This window comes from Chroicocephalus ridibundus, chromosome 1 (assembly GCF_963924245.1).
Source record: "Chroicocephalus ridibundus chromosome 1, bChrRid1.1, whole genome shotgun sequence".
Classification (NCBI taxonomy): domain Eukaryota; kingdom Metazoa; phylum Chordata; class Aves; order Charadriiformes; family Laridae; genus Chroicocephalus; species Chroicocephalus ridibundus.
The window spans coordinates 11,252,447-11,277,393 of record NC_086284.1 but is presented as its reverse complement, the minus strand read 5'-3'; the positions used below and the strand labels follow the sequence as shown (position 1 = coordinate 11,277,393).

The 24,947-nt window shown below is 53.7% G+C and overlaps 1 protein-coding gene across 1 annotated transcript in view; it reads right to left on the bottom strand.

The window, feature by feature from the left end:
* The window catches only part of LOC134511230 (neuronal acetylcholine receptor subunit alpha-10-like), a 49,488-nt gene that overhangs the window by 20,916 nt on the left and 3,625 nt on the right, over window positions 1-24,947 (bottom strand). The gene's annotated exons all lie outside the window — the stretch shown is intronic.

The following is a 24,947-nucleotide window of genomic DNA, read 5'->3' as shown; positions in this document are numbered from 1 at the left end:
GGGGACAGGGACAGACCTCGCTGCCCCCCTGTGGAATAAATACTACATTGGCTAAAAACACAAAAGTACAGCATTGTTCACACAGGAAGGAAAAGTAGAAAATCAAGAGGCTTCTGAGGGAGAAAACAGCCGCAGCTGGCATGAAGAATACAACACCTGTGGTTCCCTGATAAGCTACATGAGGTACGGGACGGGATGCAATTATTCCGCGGCTTTACCTTAGGATGTATAGCGGATACGGGAATGGGATGATACCAGGAAACAGATAAGATGCCAATTAGCTGCCCGCTCCATACTCGGAGCCAACATTTTGCCAAATTTTCATGAAATGCTGTCCTTTGTGCGAACTTTGCTCGTTAGAATGTCATTATAATACCAAAACACACCTCCACCCCGAAGGCTACCCGCCTCCAAGGTGCGACCGCTCCTTCTTGAGCCTGCGCCCTGAGCTTCTCGTAAACTAGACCTTTAACTGTGAAGCGAGAAAAATTTACACCACTCATGGTAAAAGTATGTACGACTAAAGTCACTCAAACTCCACCTCGAAGATAACAAATAGTAGAAAAACAGCCCGAGAGAGGGGGGATACCCAGGGAAGACACCATCGCAAAGAATTCCATCACTGGCTTCTGGGAGCAGGCGACGGGCTGAGCCTCCCTTCCCCCCCATAGGGACACCTTTGGGTAAGACCTAGATTATACCGAGGGCTCCCTCGGGAAACTTAGAAATTTCTCTAGAGACTCTCTTTTCTACATGGATAGCCAGGCTGTATCGTTAGAACGTTGTCCCGCGTTTTGTAGATGTAACAATACTTTCATTTGCACGTGCTTTGCAGACAGTGTATTTATCACCGGCTGCCCTAAGAACCTATCTATCTGTTGCTTAAATAAACTGCACTTTTTGAAGTAGCTCGTCCTTTTGGTTTCTCACTGAATGCGACCAAAGACTCGAGAGTGGCCGTGCTAGTTCATGAGCACGACTGGACTGAAGGTGCAGTCCAGTAGTAGTGTATCCAGCCAGCCAGCCAGCCAGCCTGTCCAGGGCCCTCTGTAGAGCCTTCCTTCCCTCAAGCCAATCAACACTCCCACCTAGTTTGGTGTCGTCTGCCAACTTACTGAAGGTGCACACAATCCGCTCATCCAGATCATTGATAAAGATATTAAACAAAACTGGCCCCAAAACTGAGCCCTGAGGGACACCACTGGTGACCGGCCGCCAAGAGGATTTCACCGAACTAATCACAACTCTCTGGGCATGGCCATCCAGCCAGTTTTTAACCCAGCAAAGAGTGCACGGACAAACGACAAGACTCTCCTTGAAAAGTTAAGTTAAGCTCTCTCTTTATTACAAACTTGGCTTTCTTATATATCTAATCTTTTGTTCACGCTCCGTTCACGTGTTCTTTCTACGCTTTCAATTGGTTAGGTTACATAGCACACGCGCTCGTAGCTACAATACAATTGGTTATTGAAATCCTGTTCGCATTGCTCAAAATCTGGCTTCCTCACAGCCTAACTCTCCTTGTTCTCTGAAGCGATCTTCTTCTTTCTCCTTTTTGTTACTTTGCCCTTATATGACGCAACTCGCGGCCTTCTTACGGCTACACTGCAATCTCTATCTCTTCTGTCAAAGGGTCTACGGGCCCGCCGCATCCCCCAACATGTATGTTATTGCATGCCTTAGTAGATTGCTCTGTGTTATGCCCTGTGAGACTAAAATGAACCCAGCAGAAGCGGTCTCTTGAGCAAGGGGGTGGAATATGGGAAAGCAACGGCAGATCGGCGAGGAGGATTGTAAATACACTCAAGGGACTCGCACCTGGGTGCTGGAAAACACATATATCACACCAATCGTTATTCAGTCTCGGGTGCTGGCAAGAAAAACGTTTGGATGACATAAGCCTGTGATGGACTCACAGACACCTCATCTAGCTGCTTGAGGATCTTGGCCTGTTGTGGAAGAAGATCAAAGCACAGTACCAGCAAGAACAGGGAGTCCGCATGCGCTCTTGCTAACGAGGACTCTTTTGCTGCCAAGGATTCGTGATAACAAGGACTCTCTTGCTGCCAAGGATAAGTTTAACAATGCTACTAGTACCGCTATTTCTGAGTTGTTGCTGGATGTAGATAGTATTCGATATGCGATGTTGCAAAACAGAACTGCTACTGATTTTTTGCTTTCAGCTCACAGACACGGTTGTCAAGATTTTAAAGGACTGTATTGTATGAATCTAAGTGACCACTCCAAATCCATCCATGCCCAGTTGCAGGAACTGCACCGACCGAACCAGCAACTTGTGGAGACCACTGGGTGAAATCTCTTTGCTGGATGGACTTGGGGGTGGGGTTGGTTGAAGCAAATTATACTCATTGCCTGTGTGGAAGGAATTTGTCTGTTATGTTTAGTATGCTGTTTGCCGTGTTTAATAAGCATCATACGATCAGTTGTAAATGCCGCTTTGCATCGTACCCTCGTACGAGTTGTAGAATATGTTGCTCTAAAAACTATGTGTGTATCCATGAGAACCCGACCTTCACAGAAGAAGCTAAGACGGGATTACAACAATGGAGTCACGTATCAGACAGCCGCTGTTAGCAAAGCTGGATCATGAGTTTGGTGAGACTCGCTGCATACGCTGGCCACGCGTGCAGCGACTCTGGCCTGTACTTTTCTACTCAGTCCAGTGCAGGAGAGTCTGGTGGGACTTGCTGCGTGCACTGGCCACGCGTGCAGCGGCTCGAGCCTGTACTTCTCCACTCAATCCAGTGCAGGATATAAGGGGGCTGTCTCGGGTCAGAGACGGGGAGAGAGACATGAGCGAGGGGGAGAGAGACATGAGCGCACTTTGAAGATACAGGGGATGCCCTGAAGCACTGTGTCTGCCCCCGCCCCCCCCCCATAAGTTCTATGTTCATTAACCCCAACAGCTCCGAAGGCATTACAGCATGTTGCAAGATAAGATATAGTCTACTACTGCTGCAAGACGCATTGAACACCTTCCTACAAGAATTTCAACTTTATGCCCTGATAGGACAGTGGGATGATGCACTCGCAAAGAGCCTGACTGCACTAGAGTGGGTATTTTTGCCACATACCTTTTCAAAACCAGTAACTACGATGATTGAAATGTTACCGCGATTGTTTTTCCAGGGTCGTCTGTGCTGTCAGCAGCTTTCTGGAATGGATCCAAGCCACATACATGTCCCCACCAGAAAGGATGACCTTGACCCTTGGTTATCACAAAGTCTTAACCTCCTTAGTACATTATATTGGGCAAATAAATTATTCTTTCCCCTGGCACAGACTATTACAGTCACTTTCACAAATTCCTTTACAGCCGCGCATCCTGCTAGCACCAAAGCCTCTTGATGGCACCTGTTCGGTGTTTGCAGATGGTTCAGGGACACAGTAAAGGCTTTGGACTTATTTCAACAGGAACTGCTAAATGTAGGCAGAATCTCAATGTGTTACCGGTATTGTTCAAAGACTTGAAGGAGCATTTATAAAACCAGTAGAGAACCAATGGTTATTTAGTCTCTTACTGCAATTACTGTTGCTTTTATGAAAAAGACAGTTTCCTTATTTTATTGTCCACGTACGCTCTCATAGCTGTTTACTTGGCCCGTTAACTGAGGGAAACACAGTTGCGGATTATCACACTGTTGGTAACAACTCCCAACATTATGCAGCAAGCTAAAATGTCGCATGATTTTTTTTCATCAACATGCGAAGGCATTGAGGAAGCAATTTTCTTTGACACAACAAGAAGCACGTGATACTGTGTGAACGTGTGCCGGTTGTCAGCAGCTGGCTCCTCTGCCATCCTTTGCGGGGGTTAACCCGCGAGGGCTTACACCTGATGAACTTTGGCAATCCGATGTTACGCGCATTATGGAATTTGGACATGTTTCAGTTGATTTGTTTTCACACTTTGTTGTAGCTACTGCTCATACAGGAGAGAAGGCTTGTGATGTTATTCGACATTGGTTGCAATGCATCGCAGTCGTGGGAGTACCGAAAACTATAAAAACTGATAATGAACCAGCTTATGTGTCCGCTAAAGTACAGGTCTTTTTTTTTTTACAGATACGAGGTATTAAACATGTCACCAGTATTCCTCATTCCCCGACTGGGCAAGCAATTGTGGAGCGTATGCATCATACTTTAAAAACCATGCTTGCTAAACAAAAAAGGGGGAATCCCGTAGGTATGACACCTCAAGAGTGAGTGTATAAAGCAACTCATGTTTTAAGTTTTCTAAACATGTCTTCTTTGTCATCCACAGCAGTAGAGCGACATTTTGTAAGAAGTGTTGAATGGCCTGAACAACCGAAGGTGTATTATAAGCACCCTAAATCGGGGTGCATGCTAACCACAGATAATACTGCAACAAATAGAAGTTGTGAGCAAGACAATTCTGTAATGATTTGTACTTCTCATCCGTCTGTTTGCTTCGGCTCAAAATGCAAGTATACAAGAATGTAATCAATCTTGTTGTGTAAAGTTAATGCTAGTAAGGTATAAAACAGCAGTAATATGGACAGGGAATCGGCAAAACGCATTAAAAACACGTCTTTCTCTGTATTGTGATTGGGAGTACAACTCTCGAAGACTTTGTGTTACATCTCTCCCCTGGAATACGTTGCTACATGGCTGAGAAATGGTTAAACACCATCTTCAAGGTGCTTTTGACATGTCGTTGCAAGAAAATATTCGTCCTTTACATGACCAGCTAAAAGCTCAAATACTAAACATTCAAGACTTAATGAACCGCAATGTATTTGAAATATTACAAAAGGATTTCTCGTGGGTAAATCCAAAGAAATTGGCTTTCTGGGCTAAATTTAGGAATCTGGGTATTTATTGCCTTAGCAGGGTTCTTCTTGATTCTGTTTTTAATTGTGTTTAGTATGATATATAACCTGCTAAGAGCATCACAACGAGTAGAAGCACAAGTCATGGCCACCTTGTTAATAAATGGTCTGGTGTTAAACAAAAAAGGGGGAGATGGGGCAGATCTACGAGCAGAGGCCTGCGTACGGCCAAAGACACAGTGAGCAGAGCACACAGTAAACACAGAGCCAAGAGAACAGTTCGTACCTTCACTCCATCCTGTGACGACCATATAACGTTCCCGAATCTCGGACAAAGAATAGGGCTAAGTATTCTTCCTTCGCTGGGAACAGCCATGGCATTGAATATGTTGAATAAGATAGGGTGTTGGGCAAGTAAACAGATAAACCTTGCAACTGAAATCATATCTAGCTTGCTCACTGATGTTGATAGCATTCAGCATGCTACGTTGCAAAATCGAGCGGCTATTGATTTTTTGCTGTTAGCTCAGGGTCATGGATGTGAAGATTTTGAAGGTATGTGTTGCATGAACCTTTCCAACCACTCATCATCCATTCATAAGCAGTTGCGGGATCTGAAGGATAACATGTCCAAATTAAAAGTGGTCAAAAAGGTTTCGATGATTGGTTAAGCTCATGGGGTATAACGGGATGGTTATCAGATTTACTAAAGCAAGGGCTCATGCTATTGTTGGTTATATTACTATTGGTTATGGTAGCCTCGTGTGTTCTCCGCAAAGTGACTGACATGATAGAAAATGCCATGCATAAGGTCTGGCTGGCTCAAGAAGAAAAAGGGGGGATTGTAGGAATGTGTCTGAGAGAAAATGGTCATGTGAGCCAGCCTCCCTACTATGAGAGATTAGAGTAAGAGCAAAACAGGTGGTAGAAGATGGAATTAGTACATGGCAAAAACGGGAACTGAGAAGGCAGAAAACATGTTGTGCTAATGACTAAGCAATTTACTATGCGAATTCTTGTAACCAATCTGCTGTGTGAACGAACTGCATGGACAGCGCGTGGACAGCGTAACTAGCTAATCAGAAATAAGCGAGTCGCGTGTACGGCGACAACACAGGGTATAAAAGGTGATGATCTGTGCTTAATAAACGGCTTCTGTTGGTTCACATTGGACCGTCTGGAGGCCAGTTATTTCTCCTCACCTAGCCAGCCTCGGAGCAGATCTCTGGGCGGTAGTCTTAAATAGTCGTTTAGCCCTAAAAAAGACCTGCAACGTATTCAGGAGACATAACACTAGGAACATGCTGGTTTGAGCATCCCAAGGATATTCAAAATTCTCAAAAGCTGTCACGCCTGACCCGAAGGAGAAAAGCCGTTTCCATCAGAGGTGACATGATAAGGGAATGACTGAGACAAAGGGGCTCCAGCAAAGGCTTGTAGAACATCTCTTATCACACAGACAAAAGGACAAACTGATTCCTACTGCATTAGCGTCTGGAAGGGTAGTCATACATTTAACCAGGGCTAATGACATTGAGCAATTTTTTTACCAAAAAGGAAAGAAATCAACCAGTCAGATAATCCCTTTAGGTGTAGCATAAAGAGAAGTAAACAGCGGCAGGACATGCAGGAAGAATTTTAGGCGCCTCGCACAGACCGTGAACCCTGGAGTACCCAACCAACGGGAAAGAGGGGAGGGAAAAATTGGGCCGGGATTAGGAAATAAAAAGGTGTGGTGTTTCAAGAACGGAAAGTGTGCCTACTTGCTAGGTCACCCGCTCTTGCAAGAGCGTGAATAAAAATGTGCCTCCCAGAGGATTCTGCCTGAGCCTATTTCATTCGGACCGGAACTTATTTCTCCCACCATTCTCTGTGTCCAGAGAAGGGCAAGGGAGCTGGTGAGGGCTCTGGAGCACAGGCCACGGCGCCGGGCCCTCAGCCGCCCCACAGCCGGGCGCAGCCCCGCCGCAGGCCCCGGCCCCGGCCCCGACCCCGGCCCACAGCGGCGGCCGATGGCGGCGCTCGGGGGTTCCCTCACAGGACGCGGCGGTGTTCCCCCCCCTCCGATTATTAACCGCTCCTCATTTTTCAGACAGGCAGAGATGATCTGTTACCGAGAATCCCAAGGGAGATCAAGAGAGACTTCTGGGCCTTGGGATGACTAGGAAAGGGCTCAGGAGCGCAAGTCGTGCTCTCCTCTGTCGTTGCAGGCACAGGGAAGGATGAGGAAAGCAACAGGAAGAGCCCGCAGATCAATACCTGGCTGCGAGCCTGGTGTCAGCGGCAGGACTTTGGGGTTTTTGATCACAGCATGGTTTGACAGGACAGCAGGCCTGTTGGAGACAGATGGGATACACCTGCCTCAAAAGGGGAAAAGGATCCTTGCACAGGAGTTGGCAGGGCTCATCAAAGGGGCTTTCAAGTAGATTTGAAGGGGGAAAGGGATGAATCCGGCAGCAGAGACACAAGGGTCGTTGATGGGTTAGAAGCTACGGCTGCGCCTGGGAATGGTCAGGTAGGAGTGAAGCCTTCTTCCAGCAAAAAGGTGTCAGGATCAGCAGGCCAGCTGAAGTGCTTCCACAGTCATGCCTGCAGCATGGGCAAGAAAGAGGAGGAGCTGGAAGCCATTGTGCAGCAGGACAGCTATGACGTAGTCGCTGTCACGGAAAGGTGGTGGGCTGACTCGCACGACTGGAGTGCTGCATTAGATGGCTACAAACCCTTCAGAAGGGACAGGCAAGGAAGGAGAGGAGGTGGGGTGGCCCTGTATGTTGGGGAGTGTTGTGAACATTGAGACCTTAATGATGGTAAACACTGGGGTTGAGTGTTTCTGGGTAAGAATGAGGGGGAGGGCCAAGAAGGCTGATATGACGGTCTGTTATAGACTGCCCAACCAGGACGGAGAGGCAGGTGAAATATTCTGTAAGCAGGTGGGAGAAATCTCACGATCACTGGCCCTTGCCCTGCTGGGAGACTTCAACCTACCAGGTATCAGCTGGGAACACAATAGAGCTGAGAGGGAAGAGTCTTGGAGGTTTCTGGGGTGTGTGGGGATAAATTCCTGACACAGCTGGTGGGGGAACGCACTAGGGAAGGAGCCCTGCTGGACCTGCTGTGTGTGAACAGAGAAGGACTTGTGGGGGATGTGATGTTGGAGGCCGTCTTGGGCACAGTGACCATGGAATGACAGAGTTTTTGATTCTTAGAGAAGCAAGGAAGGGCGTCAGCAGAACTGCCACCATGGACTTCCGGAGGGCAGGCTTTGGTCTTTTCAGGAGCCTGCTGGAGAGAGTCTTCCTCTAGGTTTGGCTCAACACCCAGAAGAGAAGTGAAAAACTGTCTTCTCAATGGAAGACGACAGCGAAGCTGAGCAGAATCGCTGGGCTCACCTACCTGATGTCTGTCTGAGACGTGTCTTCCATCGGTCAGACGACAGGGACAGATGTAACGCTGCCTTGCTCTGTAAAAATGGAATGGGGCCCTGCACTCGGGATCCCTCCCTCCTCCACGAAAGATGAAACTGGAATTTGGACTACTGGGGGAAGCCCCGTCTTACCAAGAAAATACTCAATGGCTTTGGCTAGGCGGTTTTGTGATAAAACACATGGAGGGATGACAATTTTTAATCAGATTGAGAAAATGTGGACAGCCCCCGGAAGACATGTGGCAGTAAAGGGGATTGTGAGTTCTTGGCCCACATGTTGGAAGTTTTCCGGTGCAAAACCCAAGCAGGAGGCTGGAGGGCAACCATGGTCATACTTCCCATTCCAAAGGCTGCAGATGGGTTAGGCTGACGTGCCTCCTGTGGAAGGCGTTAAGCACCTGCTGGTAATCATGGATCAACCCTCAGGAGGAGTAGAAGCTTTTCCTACCAGGAAAGCTGATCCCCCAGGAATGGTCAAAGCACTTTTGTGGGAAATCATTCCCAGATACTGACTGAAATGAAACCAGAGAATCAGACAGGGGTTCTCATTTTTCAGCAGGAATACTAAATAATATCTATAAAAGTTCAGCCTGGAGAAGAGAAGGCTCCGCGGAGACCTTCCAGCCCCTTCCAGTCCGTCAGGGGGCTCCAGGAAAGCTGTGGAGGGACTCTGGATGAGGGAGGGGAGCCATGGGACGAGGGGGAAGGGGTTTCCACTGCAAGAGGGGAGATTGAGCTAAGATCTTGGGCAGAAATTCTTGGCTGTGAGGGCGGTGAGCCCCTGGCCCAGGTTGCCCAGAGAAGCTGTGGCTGCCCCATCCCTGGAGGGGTTCAAGGCCAGGTTGGCCGGGGCTTGGAGCAAGCTGGGCTGCTGGGAGGTGTCCCTGCCCAGGGCAGGGGGTGGCACTGGGTGGCCTTTAAGGTCCCTTCCCACCCAAACCATTCCCTGAAGGGGTGGGGCCCTTCTCCTTCTCCCTCCCTTCTTGTTATGATTTGAGAAACCCACCACAATTTCTTGTCCTTTAGACAACTACTCTGTCGCCCGATGACCCCTCCCCACCGGGGAAGAGGAATTGGGGAAAAACAAGGAAACATGAGGGTTGCAATAGAAATAGATTTACTAGGATAAAATTAAAGAATTTACACTAATAATGCTAAAGAAGCAGCGTCAATCCCGATATCAATATAAAATACCCAAGGACTACACCCAGCCCATTCCATCAGCAGGAAGCCGTGCACTCCCAGCAGGGGACAGCCAATGGGGGACACCGTGAGCGCTGCGGCTATGGGAGGAAGGGAAGGGCTCAGGGCTCCGGCACCGCAGCAAGGAGTTCTCTGCACCGCCGCCATCAAGGGAGAGTCGAACTACACAGCAGACTTTATAATTTGTACTGAATGTGATGTTCGTGCTATGAAATAGTCCTGTTGTCAGCCTGGGGCAAGTGCCCTCCTTCTCTTGCTCTTCCTCATCCCCTGCTGCATGTCACCAAGGGGGGCTCTGACTGCCTGTGATGTCACAAAGGGGGGCTCTGACTGCCCCATGACGTCACAAAGCGGGGACGTGCCCCCCTGCCACACTATAAAAGGGGGACGCGGTCCCCACTGGAGCCGTCAGCGGATGCTGGGCACCACAGTCTGGCATTGTCTGGGCAGACTGCAGCCTCGGCCTCTGACACCCCAGCAGTCTTGCGGGTCCCGTCACTGGGGACCCAGGAGGACACTGGGGAGCCGCATCGCGGTTCTGTGCTGGTGACTCGGAGCACCGCAGCCACACCGGAGTCGGTGCCATGGGGCGCTCTGACGCCGTGTCTCCCCTGGGCCCTCTCCTCCTGATTGTGATGGGGCTCAGCGTATTCTCATCTGTGCTGCAGAGCAAGCGGCTTCAGGTAGGTGACTGTTGCACCACACTGTGCTGCGGCGTGGGGTGGCGAGGGATGGCATGGGGTGGTGTGGGGTGCCGTGGGGGGCTGTGGTGTGGGACTGGGAAGTGCTCCCGTCTCACCCAGCTCCTGGGGACCTTGCAGAAGTGGTGGAAGAAGAAGAGTAAGGAGAATCGTCAGACAAGCAAGACAGGAGCCCGGCCAGAGAAGCAGAGCGGTGAGTGGCCCCAGCACTGAGCACCCTGCAAACGGCCGACACCCCACGGCAGCCCTGAGCCGGGGCTGTGCCGGGGGCGGCGGCCGCTCAATCTGTCTCCTCCCGCTGCAGCTTCTCGGGCAGTGTATGGAGAAGTGGAGAAATCCCATTCGAAGCAGGAGAAGCGGTGAGTGTGGGCGAGACCCCAGATGCTGCCCCAGACCCTCACCCCGTGCCCTGCCCCTGCCTGCGCTGGGCAGCCCTGAGGGCCAGCCAAGGGGGGTGCTACCCGTGGGTCCCGCTGGGGTCTGGGGTGCAGCGGGGTCTCTTTCTCCTCCTCTGCAGGGCGAGTGCGGAGGCCTTGAAGAGGAAGCATCGCTCCCCACGGGCCCCGCTGGCCACCATGGACTCTGTGACTGACAGAGGCTCCTCTTCCCTCAACTCCCTCTACTCCTTCCCGGAGCCCCGGCCTGGTGCGATGGCGGAGCTGGCAGCACTCGACCGCTCAGGACTCCGCCATCCCCCAAGGGCTGTCAACGGGAGGGTGCAAGAGCCAGGGCCAGCCCTCTGCCAGGAGTCCCCACAGGAACTGCCTACAAGGACCAAGCAAGAGCCGGTCCCCAGGGAAAGCAGGGACAGGGCGCAGAGCCCTGTGCACACGCAGTCTTCACCCTGCAGCCCCCCAGCCATGGCCTCGGACCAAGGGGAGCTCGTCATGGAGCTCCTCCGCTGTTTCGAGTGCACCCAGGAGATGGCCAGGCAGTGCTGTGAGATGCTGAAGGTGCTGCAGGCCCGTTGGCAAGGGGCAGCGGGAGCCTGTGACCAGAACCTCCCCGGGGAGCCCTTCCATCCCCTGGGCAGGATGGAGGCGCAGGAGCAGCTGGGGTCCACAGTGAAGCCCCAGCACCTGGGAGCGGAGCGGCCGTGGGTGGATGCAAACACGGATAAGGCTGAGGATGGGGACATGGTCAAGGAGAAGGACACAGGACCAGAGAGAAATGTAAAGGAGAAGGAAAGGAGCAGCCCTGTGGAGCTCGGCAGGGGGAGCCTGGCGGAAGTGAAGAGAAACAGCAAGACGGGGCCGGGTGAGAACAACTCCATGGGGCCAAGCACCAGCAGCCCCCCAGGCTCAGGCAGGAGCACCCCCATGGATGCGGAAGGGAGGAGGGACAGGGCGCAGAGCCCCGTGAATGTGCTTCCGCCGCCCAGCAGCCCCCCAGCCAAGGCCACGGACGACAAGCTGCTCTACTTGGAGCTCTTGGACACTGTCAAGATCTTGGAGGAGGAGAGGCAGCAGCGCGACGAGGTCGTGGACAGGGAGTGTGACCAGACGTCCCCAGGGCTGTGCCCGCTAGGACGGTGCCTGTGTCAGTGCTGCACCCGGCTCTGGCACCGCCTGAAGGACTGCTGGAGACGCTGCTGCTGGACGCGCCGCGTTGCTTCAGCAATTTCCCGCAATGGGTGGGAAGGGTGGGGCTGGGAACCCCCTAGAATGCCCCTCTTCTGAACCAATAAAAAAGTCAATATTTTCTCTATCCCTGTGACTGTCAGCAGATCAGTTTTGTCCCTTGACAGGAGCAGAGAATCAGTTTTGTGTAAGGACAACAGTATATGCTACAGTAATCCCAACTCTCCCATGGAGATCATAGAATCATAGAATCTTCATGGTTGGAAACGACATTTGAGATCATGGAGTCCAATCATTGTGCAGCAGGACACCTATGACGTAGTTGCCGTCACGGAAACTTGGTGGGCTGACTCGCACTCCCTGCGGGAGCACAGCGCTCGTTCCCTGTGCACCTTGAATATCCAATGTCATATCCACGACCCTCATGGGCAAGCGGTCAGGGGAATGTCATGGGCCAACTCGGCCAAGAGAGCCCCAAAACTGCGCGTGAACCTCTTCTTTGAAAGAGTCACGAAGCACGATCACCTAGCCAGGATCCTGCTAGCAGAGATGCCAGTCAGCAGCATAAGAGTCTGCGGAGCTACAGTTTCAGAGACCCAGGCTGGAGAATGAGACGCACCCTCACCAACCTCCTCCCAGCCTCCTGGCGTGTTCTGCAGGTACGGGAACCCAGAGGGACATCTCACCGCGGTATCACAAAGCTAAGCAAAGTGATCCTCCAGGCCTTCTGCATAGCAGCGCTCAGCAGGAGGAATTCCTGACCACTTCAGTGTTATGGCCAGAGGGTCATTTTCATAAGCGAGCCACTGCGGTGTTCCACTCTAGCCTGGTTGAGGTTGTTGTCCTTGTCCAGTTGTGATCCCCGTTATGCCAGTCTTCACTGTCAGGCTGATGTCAGGTTGCCCTCATAAAAAGCTAAAACACCCAAAATACTGGTGCTGGGATGTCAGCTGTGAGCAAAAAGAGTTTTTCAGGCAGGAAAACCTCAGTTTTGTGAAACCGCTTTAGGCTTCTTCTAGTTAGACGTGTTCACGTTTAGTAACTGGTAACTTGCTTATCCTTTCCGATGTTTCTGAACCCCACCCTTTTGCAGGGAAATCTGCGTATGAGGAGAAGAGTCTGTACACCCTGTTTGCTTGCGGCGCTGTAGCCTGCATCGGCCTGCACTCGTGGTTCTGCTCCCTTTTGGCAACACACAAACGTCTAGAGCGGATGTAAATTAACTGGTGCCCATGTCAGAGCCCTGTGGTGTCACGCAGGATGTGCCACCAAAGGTGTGCGACAGCCTTGACCCGTGTCAATGAGCATCAGGTCTTTGCACGCCTGAGGGAAGCACACGGCCTGATGGTTGCTGACAGCGCTCTTGAGGTTCTGTTGCGCTGCAGAGCTTCCAAGGAACAGGCGGGATCTGCAAAGCTTTCTAGAAATTGTCTTTGGATCTACTCTCGTACCGGGGATAATTTCCAATATGTCAAATAAGATCATGGCATGAGCTGAGGGTGCAGCATCTTCTCACGGTAACAGAAGTTGTCTATCTCTTAGGGTGGGGTGCAATGCACAAGGGCCCCCCCATCTCCACGGGAGAGTTGGGATTACTGTAGCATCTACTGTTGTCGTTACCCAAAACTGGTTCTCTGCTCCTGTCAAGGGACAAAATTGATCTGCTGCCAGTCCCTTCTGTTGGTAGTATTGGGAAACTTGTTTATTGAATTCTAGTTACTGCACTCACCAGTTCTGTTGAGCAGCACTAACAACTTTTGTTCTTTTTGGAAGGAATTAACACTTCAGTGGAACAACGACCGTGAGCTGCTGGACGATGAGCTGCTACAGCTCACCTTGTCATGCCACAGGCTGTTCTTTCTGGAAGTGTGGGCCTTTCTAAGTGTCACCCCTGGGGAGAGGCTGCTCCAAAACCGGGCAGAAAGGAAATGCAGTTTGGCTACTCTAAAGGTAAGACTTTGTGCTTCAAAACTCCCATTCCCTTCCTCTCTCCAATAGCCAGAGAAAGGTGAGGTCCCCAGGGCCAGAGAAAGGGCGCTTACGGAAATGCTAACATAACTACCTTCCCTAGATTACGTTTTAGCATTGTAACGAGCCTGAGAACCACTCGCAGAAACGGGGCTTTCCGACCTCCTCAGCCAGGTACAGAATGCTGCAGAGGCTGAACAACAAGCCCCAGCAGTTCCACGAGTCCTTCCTAGGCTGGGCTTCCCTCTGTCTCCTCTAGTTCAAGCTGGGGATTCTGAGTCACCTGCCAGCCCCGGCGCTTACGTCTACGCTTAAGTCGAGGCCGGGGGGTTGAATCCCACTAAACTGCAAAAAGATGGAAGCACATCTCACTCTTTAGGGATGCTGTGTTGAACTGGGCCAGACCACGACTGTGGCTGGTGTACACCATGCTGTCATGCTGCTTTGCATGCCAGATGCTGAATTCAGTGGATCCTCCCCGATGTGTGCAGCTCCCAGGGGTGCCTCGCTTCTGGGGGTAAAAGGAACCTGGCTCTCCCCAGAGATTCTTCAGCAGGAGATGGTGTTTTCCGTCAGTTTGGAGTGAAAACAGTCACACCTCAAGATTTTACTCCAAGCCAAGGCATTTGGCTTCTCTGGGTTCCTCATTAGTCACAGAGGCTTCTTGTTGTCATGAAATTTAACGGGCTGAGCGTGCTCCGTGTATCTGAGAGACACGACCCTCATTCATTCGTACAGGTCGGGATTTACACAGCCTGATAAGAGCCTAGTGAAGAGGCCCACAGAATCACAGAATGGTCGGGTTGGAAGGGACCTCTGGAGACCCTCCAGTCCAACCCCCTGCCAGAGCAGGGTCACCCGGAGCAGGTTGCACGGGAACGCGTCCAGGTGGGTTTGGAATGTCTCCAGAGACGGAGACTCCACCACCTCTCTGGGCAGCCTGTGCCAGGGCTCTGCCACCCTCACAGGAAAGAAGTTCCTCCTCATGTTTAGGTGGAACTTCCTATGCTCAAGTTTGTGCCCGTTACCTCTTGTCCTGTTGCTGGGCACCATTGAAAAGAGCCCGGCCCCATCCTCCTGACACCCCCCCTTTCAGTATTTCTAAGCGTTGATAAGATCCCCCCTCAGTCGTCTTTTTTCCAGACCAAAGAGACACAAGTCCCTCAGCCTTTCTTCATCAGAGAGGTGTTCCAGTTCCCCTGACCCCTGGGGAACACCACTCGTCACTGACCTCCAACTAGACTCTTTGCCCCTAATCACGACCCTCTGAGCTCTGTCTTTTAACCAGTTATCTGTCCACCTTATCTATGTCCATTTATCTAACCCACACCTCCTAAGCTTCCCTATGAGGATGCTGTGGGAGACCGTGTCGAACGCCTTGCTCAGCTCTTGCACGCTAGTTAGAGGAGGTTCAAATACCTGATTGACTCAGAGATTAATCATTTTGCTGTCGTCTACCCAATGGTATAAGCCAGAGGAAGCGAGAAGAACACCCAGTGCCATCTGCACGCAATGAATGCATCCTTTGGAGGGCTCTAGGAAGGGATTTGAATCTCGACAGCAGTGCCTCTGAACGAGAGAGACCTTTACAGCAAGACAGAGGCAAGGGACAAGGTTGCACTCCACGCGTTAAAATGTTGGACTTGGGAACGGGCCTCCTACATCTCCAGCATCATTTCTTCTTACCCTTGCTTTGTTTTTCCTCGCCAGAACCAAAGGAAGCAGCGAGCCCTTTTCCACCCTTACGGGCATCTCTAGGAAAAATAAGGCCCCCTCTTTCTTCAGCACCTCTCATTGTAGAGCTTCAAACACCTTACCAATGAAGCCCAGCGCGCTGTTTCCAATTTACAAAGAGGGAAACTGAGACGTGGGGTGATGTCCTGGTTTAACTTCAGCCACCAACAAAGAAACAGGCGGCCGCTCGCTCGCTTCCCCCCCGCCACGGGAGAGGGGTAGAATGGGAAGAAAAAGGCAAAACTTGTGGGTTGAGATCAAGGCAGTTTAACAGAACAGCGAAGGAAAGCAGAAAACCACAACAATAACGCTGTTAGAGGAATGTACAAAACACCATGAATGTACCGCTGCTCACCGACCGGACCCGGGAAGTACCGCTGTCCCGTGACAGCTCCTTGGGAAAACTGACCCTATTGCTGGCAGAACCGGGTGTTATCCACCCTTTGTTCTATACCTTCAACGTCATGCCCAGATCTTACACTTTCCAATGAATTACCACCGCTTTTCCCTGTCTTTGATATATACACACATCTATAGACATACAGCTATCATAGAACGGTTGAGGTTGGAAGGGACCTTTCAGATCATCAAGTGCAACCATCAACCCAACACTGACAAAAACCACCGCTAACCCACGTCCCTCAGCACCACGTCTGCCTGGCTTGTAAATCCCTCCCGGGACGGTGACTCCACCACTGCCCTGGGCAGCCTCTTCCAATGACAACCCTGTTGGTGAAAACATTTTTCCTAATATCCATTCTAAAACTCCCCTGGTGCAACTTGAGGCCGTTTCCTCTTGTCCTGTCGCCTGTTCCTTGAGAGAAGAGACCGACACTTAGTCTCTGGGCCATCCCTCGACAATGTCCGTTGAGGTTGAGTTCATTTAACCCATGGCTTTGGGCTCCCTCTGTCAGAGCCGTCTCTCAGGGCAGGGGAGATGGTGTGTGGTGCTGGACTCCTGCATGCTGTATCCAGAGCTCGCCGCTGGTGTAGCTGGTGCGGACCCTGCCCAGGTTCCACAGGTTGAAGATGTCAATCTTGAGGAAGTTGCTGGGCGCCAGTTGCTGAGGTCAGGTGTGATCCCATCACCGCTGCACTTTACTCACGTTCATCAAAGTCCATCTGCCATTGTTTTGGGTGATTCTTACTGGAGTCCCATTGGTATGGCATCTAGCAATTCTAATAATGATGACACAGAGTGGCAGAGCTATATAGCAATTAACATCACACAAATGGATTCATTGGCTTGTCTCACCCACAGTCAGATCCCCATGACCATGTGAGCCGCCTTCTGGATGCGGGGAAGGCTGTGGACGTTGTCTCTCTGGACTTTGGTAAGGCCTTTGACACCGTCCCCCAGAGCGTTCTCCTGGAGAAGCTGGCGAATCGCGGCATAGACAAGTGTACTCTTTGCTGGGTAAAAAACCGGCTACATGGCCATGCCCAGAGAGTTGTGATTAGTGGGGTGAAATCCTCTTGGCGGCCGGTCACCAGTGGTGTCCCTCAGGGCTCAGTTTTGGGGCCAGTTTTGTTTAAAATCTTTTATCAATGATCTGGATGAGGGGACTGAGTGCACCCTCAGTGAGTTTGCAGATGACACCAAACTAGCTGGGAGTGTTGATTGGCTTGAGGGAAGGAAGGCTCTACAGAGGGCCCTGGACAGGCTGGAGGGATGGGCCAAGGCCAATTGGATGAGGTTTAATAAGGCCAAGGGCCGGGTCCTGCATTTCGGTCACAACAACCCCAAGCAACGCCAGGGGCTTGGGGAAGAGTGGCTGGAAAGCTGCCCCGCAGAAAAGGACCTGGGGGTGCTGGTGGCCGGCCAGCTTAACATGAGCCAGTCCTCCCCCAGATGAGCTGGGATCACTGGAAACCGGCTCAGCTCTCTCCAACCCCCCCCAAAGCAGCACAGCCCTCCCCAAAATGAGCTGGGACCGCTGGCGTCCAGCTCAACCCTGCCCAGCCCCCCCAGACCAGCGCAACCCCCCAAAGGCAGCCCAGCCCTCGGGACCCTTGCAGAGGCCGCCAGGCTGGGGCCCAGGGGGCGGGTCGGGGGTGTCGCGTGAAAAGGGGCAAAGCGGTTTTGGCAGAAAAGGAACCCCCTTGTGTTCTAACACTCCTCACCGAGGTGGGAGGCCAGGTGCGGCTGGGTTTAAATCCTGAGGGATGCCCAATTCAGCACTATCAGCCCAATGGCGTTTAATGTGTATTAAAGTGTTACGATTTGGGCACAGTAATAGTGGACTGCACCTTCCGTCTAGTCGTGCTCATGAACTAGCACGGCCACTCTCGAGTCTTTGGTCGCGTTCGGTGAGAAACCAAAAGGACGAGCTACTTCAAAAAGTGCAGTTTATTTAAGCAACAGATAGATAGGTTCTTAGGGCAGCCGGTGATAAATACACTGTCTGCAAAGCACGTGCAAATGAAAGTATTGTTACATCTACAAAACGCGGGACAAAGTTCTAACGATACAGCCTGGCTATACATGTAGAAAAGAGAGTCTCTAGAGAAATTTCTGAGTTTCCCGAGGAAGCCCTCGGTATAATCTAAGTCTTACCCAAAGGCGTCCCTATGGGGGGGAAGGGAGGCTCAGCCCGTCGCCTGCTCCCAGAAGCCAGTGATGGAATTCTTTGCGATGGTGTCTTCCCTGGGTATCCCCCCTCTCTCGGGCTGTTTTTCTACTATTTGTTATCTTCGAGGTGGAGTTTGAGTGACTTTAGTCGTACATACTTTTACCATGAGTGGTGTAAATTTTTCTCGCTTCACAATTAAAGGTCTAGTTTACGAGAAGCTCAGGGCGCAGGCTCAAGAAGGAGCGGTCGCACCTTGGAGGCGGGTAGCCTTCGGGGTGGAGGTGTGTTTTGGTATTATAATGACATTCTAATGAGCAAAGTTCGCACAAAGGACAGCGTTTCATCAAAATTTGACAAAATGTTGGCTCTGAGCATCGAGCGGGCAGCTAATTGGCAGCTTACCTGTTTCCTGGTATCATCCCATTCCCGTATCTGCTATACATCCTAAGGTAAAGCCGCGGAATAATTGCATCCCGTCCCGTACCTCATGTAGCTTATCAGGGAACCACAGGTGTTGTATCCTTCATGCCAGCTGCGGCTGTTTTCTCCCTCAGAAGCCTCTTGATTTTCTACTTTTCCTTCATGTGTGAACAATGCTGTACTTTTGTATTTTTAGCCAATTTAGTATTTATTCCACACCCTGCAATCAAGCGAGTCAGGTGGTGAAAGCCTCGGTGGTATGGAGGCCGATGGCTGAAATATCAATATGGGGAGGCCTGGCAGATTGACGATACCACACTGCCACAAACCCACCAAGGTAAGGACCATGTGCTCACAGTGGTGGAAGCAAGCACTGGATGGCTGGAAACGTACCCTGTGCCCCGTGCCGCTGTGGGACCTTAAAACAATGGGATACACAGTTAGCAAAGGCCACCTGGCTAGTTAACACCAGGGGATCTAATAATTGAGCTGGTCCTGCCCAATCAGAACTTCCACGTACCGTAGAAGGGGATAAAGTCTCAAACTGAAGGAGGGTAGATTTAGATTGGCTCTCAGGAAGAAATTCTTGACTGTGAGGGTGGTGAGGCACTGGCACAGGTTGCCCAGGGAAGTTGTCAGTGGCCCATCCCTGGAGGTGTTCGAGGCCAGGCTGGGTGAGGCTTTGGGCGGCCTGGTCTAGTGGGAGGTGTCCCTGCCCAGGGCAGGGGGGTTGGAACTGGATGATCTTTAAGGTCCCTTCCAACCCGAACCATTCTGCAGTTCTGTGATGTCGTCTACCTTGACTTGAGCAAGGCTTTTGACACTGTCTGTCATAACATCGTCCTTAGGAGACTGAGGAAGTGTGGACTAGACGAGGGGACAGTGAGGTGGATGGAGAGCTGGCTGCGTGACAGGACTCAGAGGGTCGTCATTAATGGAGCAGGGTCGAGTTGGAGGCCTCTAACCAGTGGTGTCCCGCAGGGGTCAATACTCGGACCAGTATTGTTTAACGTATTCATCAACAGCCTGGACAAGGGGAGAGAGTGTATGCTCAGCAAGGTCGCTGCTGATACCAAACTGGGGGGGGTGGCTGAGACCCCAGAGGGCCGTGCTGCCATCCAGCGTGAGCCAGACAGGCTGGGGAGCTGGGCAGAGAAGAACCTAATGAGGTTCAACAAGGACAAGGGCAGGGTCCTGCAGCTGGGGAGGAAGAGTGTCAGGCAGCAGTATGGGTTAGGGGTGGACCTGCTGGAAAGCAGCTCTGAAGAAAAGGATCTGGGGGTCTTGGTAGACAGTAAATTATCCATGAGCAAGCCATGTGCCCTTGTCGCCAAGAAGGCCAGCGGAATTCTGGGCTGCACAGGGAAGAGCGTGGCCAGCAGGTCAAGGCAGGTCATTCTCCCCCTCTGCTCTGCACTGGTGAGGCCACAACTGGAGTACTGTGTCCAGCTCTGGGCTCCCCGGATCAAGAGAGATGGGGAAGTTCTGGAGAGAGTCAAGCGTAGGGCAGCAAAGATGATTGAGGGATTAGAGCATCTCCCTTATGAGGAAAGGCTGAGAGAGCTGGGACTCTTTAGCCCGGAGAAGAGAAGGCTGAGGGGGGACCTTCTTAATGTTTACAAGTATCTGAAGGGTGGGCTGAAGGAGGATGGAGCCAGGCTCTTTTCAGTGGTTGCCAGTAAGAGGACGAGGGGTAACGGGCACAAGGTGGAACATAGGAAGTTCCGATCAAACATGAGGAAAAACTTCTTCACGGTGAGGGTGAGAGCGCACTGGAAGAGGCTGCCCAGGGAGGTTGTGGAGTCTCCTTCTCTGGAGACTTTCAAGACGTGCCTGGATGCAGTCGTGAGTAATGTGCTGTGGGCAATGCTACTTTAGCAGGGGAGTTGGATAGATGATCTCTAGAGGTCCCTTCCAACTCTGAAATTCTGTGAGTCCATGAAAAGTTCAGCCTGGGGAAGAGAAAGCTCCACGGAGACCTTGGAGCCCCTTCCAGTCCCTCAAGGGGCTCCAGGAAAGCTGTGGAGGGACTCTGGATGAGGGAGGGGAGCCATGGGACGAGGGGGAAGGGGTTTCCACTGCAAGAGGGGAGACTGAGCTGAGATCTCGGGCAGAAATTCTTGGCTGTGAGGGCGGTGAGCCCCTGGCCCAGGTTGCCCAGAGAAGCTGTGGCTGCCCCATCCCTGGAGGGGTTCAAGGCCAGGTTGGCCGGGGCTTGGAGCAAGCTGGGCTGGTGGGAGGTGTCCCTGCCCAGGGCAGGGGGTGGCACTGGGTGGGCTTTAAGGTCCCTTCCCACCCAAACCATGCCCGGAAGGGGTGGGGCCCTTCTCCTTCTCCTTTTCTCCTTCTCCTTCTCCCTCCCTTCTTGTTATGATTTGAGAAACCCACCACAATTTCTTGTCCTTTAGACAAGTACTCTCTCACCTGATGACCCCTCCCCACCCGGGAAGGGCAATGGGGGAAAAACAAGAAAACAGGAGGGTTGAAAGAGAAATAGATTTACTAGGATGAAACTAAAGAATTTACACTAATAATGCTAAAGAAGCAGTGTCAATCCCGATAATGATATAAAATACCCAAGGACTACACCCAGCCCATTCCATCAGCAGGAAGCCGTGCACTCCCAGCAGGGGACAGCCAATGGGGGACACCGTGAGCGCTGTGGCTTTGCGAGGAAGGGAAGGGCTCAGGGTTCCGGCACCGCAGCAAGGAGTTCTCTGCACCGCCGCCATCAAGGGAGAGTTGAACTACACAGCAAACTTTATAATTTGTACTGAATGTGATGTTCGTGCTATGAAATAGTCCTGTTGTCAGCCTGGGGCAAGTGCCCTCCTTGTCTTGCTCTTCCTCATCCCCTGCTGCATGTCACCAAGGGGGGCCCTGACTGCCCTGTGATGTCACAAAGGGGGGCTCTGACTGCCCCATGACGTCACAAAGCGGGGATGTGCCCCCCTGCCACACTATAAAAGGGGGACGCGGTCCCCACTGGAGCCGTCAGCGGATGCTGGGCACTGCAGTCTGGCATTGTCTGGGCAGACTGTAGCCTCGGCCTCTGACACCCCAGCAGTCTTGCGGGTCCCGTCACTGGGGACCCAGGAGGACACTGGGGAGCCGCATCGCGGTTCTGTGCTGGTGACTCGGAGCACCGCAGCCACACCGGAGTCGGTGCCATGGGGCGCTCCGACGCCGTGTCTCCCCTGGGCCCTCTCCTCCTGATCGTGATGGGGCTCAGCGTATTCTCATCTGTGCTGCAGAGCAAGTGGCTTCAGGTAGGTGACTGTTGCACCACACTGTGCTGCGGCGTGGGGTGGCGAGGGATGGCATGGGGTGGTGTGGGGTGCTGTGGGGGGCTGTGGTGTGGGACTGGGAGGTGCTCCCGTCTCACCCAGCTCCTGGGGACCTTGCAGAAGTGGTGGAAGAAGAATAAGAAGAAGCGTCAGACAAGCAAGACAGGAGCCCGGCCAGAGAAGCAGAGCGGTGAGTGGCCCCAGCACCGAGCACCCTGCAAACGGCCGACACCCCACGGCAGCCCTGAGCCGGGGCTGTGCCGGGGGCTGCCGGCCGCTCACTCTGTCTCCTCCCTCTGCAGCTTCTCGGGCAGTGGATGGAGAAGTGGAGAAATCCCATTCGAAGCAGGAGAAGCGGTGAGTGTGGGGGAGACCCCAGATGCTGCCCCAGACCCTCATCCCGTGCCCTGCCCCTGCCTGCGCTGGGCAGCCCTGACCGCCAGCCAAGGGGGGTGCTGCCCGCGGGTCCCGCTGGGCTCTGGGGTGCAGCGGGGTCTCTTTCTCCTCCTCTGCAGGGCGAGTGCGGAGGCCTTGAGCCGGAAGCCCCTCTCCCCACGGGTCCCGCTGGCCACCATGGACTCCATGACAGATGGAGGCTCCTCTTCCTTCAGCTCCCTCTACTCCTTCCCGGAGCCCTGGCCTGGTGCAATGGCGGAGCTGGCAGCACTCGACCGGTCAGGACCCCGCCATCCCCCCAGGGCTGTCAAGGGGAGGGTGGAGGAGCCAGGGCCAGCCCTCTGCCAGGAGCCCCCACAGGAACTGCCTACAAGGACCAAGCAAGAGCCGGTCCCCAGGGAAAGCAGGGACAGGGCGCAGAGCCCTGTGCACACGCAGCCTTCACCCTGCAGCCCCCCAGCCATGGCCACGGACCAAGGGGAGCTGGTCATGGAGCTCCTCCACTGTTTTGAGTGCACCCAGGAGATGGCCAGGCAGTGCTGTGAGATGCTGAAGGTGCTGCAGGCCCGTTGGCAAGGGGCAGCGGGAGCCTGTGACCAGAACCTCCCCGGGGAGCCCTTCCATCCCCTGGGCAGGATGGAGGCGCAGGAGCAGCTGGGGGCCACAGTGAAGCCCCAGCACCTGGGAGCGGAGTGGCCATGGGTGGATGCAGACACGGATGAGGCTGAGGATGGGGACATGGACAAGGAGGGGGACACAGGACCAGACAGAAGTGTGAAGGAGAAGGAAAGGAGCGGCCCTGTGGAGCTCAGCAGGGGGAGCCTGGCGGAAGTGAAGAGAAACAGCAAGACGGGGCCGGGCGAGAACAACTCCATGGGGCCAAGCACCAGCAGCCCCGCAGGCTCAGGCAGGAGCACCCCCATGGATGCGGAAGGGAGGAGGGACAGGGCGCAGAGCCCCGTGAATGTTCTTCCGCCGCCCAGCAGCCCCCCAGCCAAGGCCACGGACGACAAGTTGCTCTACTTGGAGCTCTTGGACACGGTCAAGACCTTGGAGGAGGAGAGGCAGCAGCGCGACGAGGTCGTGGACAGGGAGTGTGACCAGGTGTCCCCAGGGCTGTGCCCACGAGGATGGTGCCTGTGTCACTGCTGCACCCGGCTCTGGCACCGCCTGAAGGACTGGTGGAGGCGCTGCTGCCGGCCGCGCCGCGTCTGCTTCAGCAGTTTCCCCTAATGGGTGGGAAGTGTGGGGCCGGGAACCCCCTACAGTGCCCCTCTCTGAACCAATAAAAAAGTCAGTATTTTCTCTATCCCTGGTGCTGTGGTTCATCCACCCTTCCCGCAGCTGGGGGTGTTACCCCCTCAGTGCCCAACCCCAGTGCGACAGGCTGGCACCCACAAAACTCGGGGGGAGGTGGTGGCTGATACACCCCGACGGGTGTGTTGGCGCCTGACCCCTGTCCCAGTTGAAGTGGCTGCAGGTCCCCCTGGACAGAGGGAGATGGCCAGGAGAAGGACCCAGAGGGAGACAGCCGGGACAGGGACCCCGGCGCAGCTGGGGATGCTGAGGATCGGGCCCTGCTCCTGGCTTAAGGATGCGGAGGAGAAGTGATCCCCCCGTCAGGTGCTGCCCGTGGGTCCTGCTGGGGTCCAGGGTGCAGAGGGGTCTCTTCTCTCTCCTCCTCTGCAGGACGAGTGCGGAGGCATTGAGCAGGGACAGGGTGCAGAACCCTGTGTACATGAAGCCTTCACCCAGAGCGCCCCACCCCACCCCACCGCCCCCCAGCCATGGCCTCGGACCAAGGGGAGCTGGTCGTGGGGCTCCTCGGCTCTTTCGAGTCCACCCAGGAGATGGCCAGGCGGTGCTATGAGATGCTGAAGGTGCTGCAGGCCCGTTGGCAAGGGGCACCGGGAGCCTGTGATCGGAACCTCCCCGGGGAGCCCTTCCATCCCCTGGGCAGGATGGAGGCGCAGCAGCAGCTGGGGGCCACAGTGAAGCCCCAGCACCTGGGAGCGGAGCAGCCGTGGGTGGAGCTCCACAGACCCCGATGGCTGCGGGTGTTTAGAGCATCGAGGGGTTGAGTCGTAGTCGGGTTTTCTGCTGCGTTCAGGCTGTTTCAGCCACTTACCAGCCCGATCTCCAGCCGAAACAGGGCTGGTTTTTGGTTTTGGTGCTGAGCTCTCGCTGACGGCCTCACGCAAGAGCATTAACTTGGGTTTGGCTGAGCATCTGCCTGCACCCAAGTGTGGTTCGCTCACACAGCAGGGGTGCACCCCTCACTGTCCCCTACCCGCGCAACAACCTGCACCCGCCCCTGAACGTGGCGGCTTCCCCTTGTGCGGCTCCAACGGCAGCTTCCCCTTCAAATTCCCCCACTCCAGCCCGGCGAGAGCCCTGCAGCTGCTGCGGGACCCTGCCAGCCACCCGCGGCACCCAAGTGCTGCCCCACACCCGCCATGGGTGCTATGGTGGACCCCAGCACTGACCTGCCCTGCCCTGGGTGGGCAGCAGCCCCAGAGCTCCACGAACCCCGCGCTCTGTCACCAAAGGCGTCGAGGGCCAGACCCCTCCGTCCCTCCTGGGCACCATCCTGGCCCCAGCCAGCACCCGGAGGGGACGGGGTGGGGGCTGCCCCGCTCCCCTGGGACCCTCACCAGGGCTGCCGGACACTGGAGTGGCGTCTCGGGGGGCTGCAGCAGACCCGGCCCCTGGCCAGGCAGGGTGGCAGGCACTGGTGGGGACACAGGAGGAGCGGAAGGTGTTCATGTGTCCAGAGGAGGCCCCGGAGATGCTGGAAGGGCTGGAGCCCCTCTGCTGTGAGGACAGGCTGGGAGAGTTGGGGGGTTC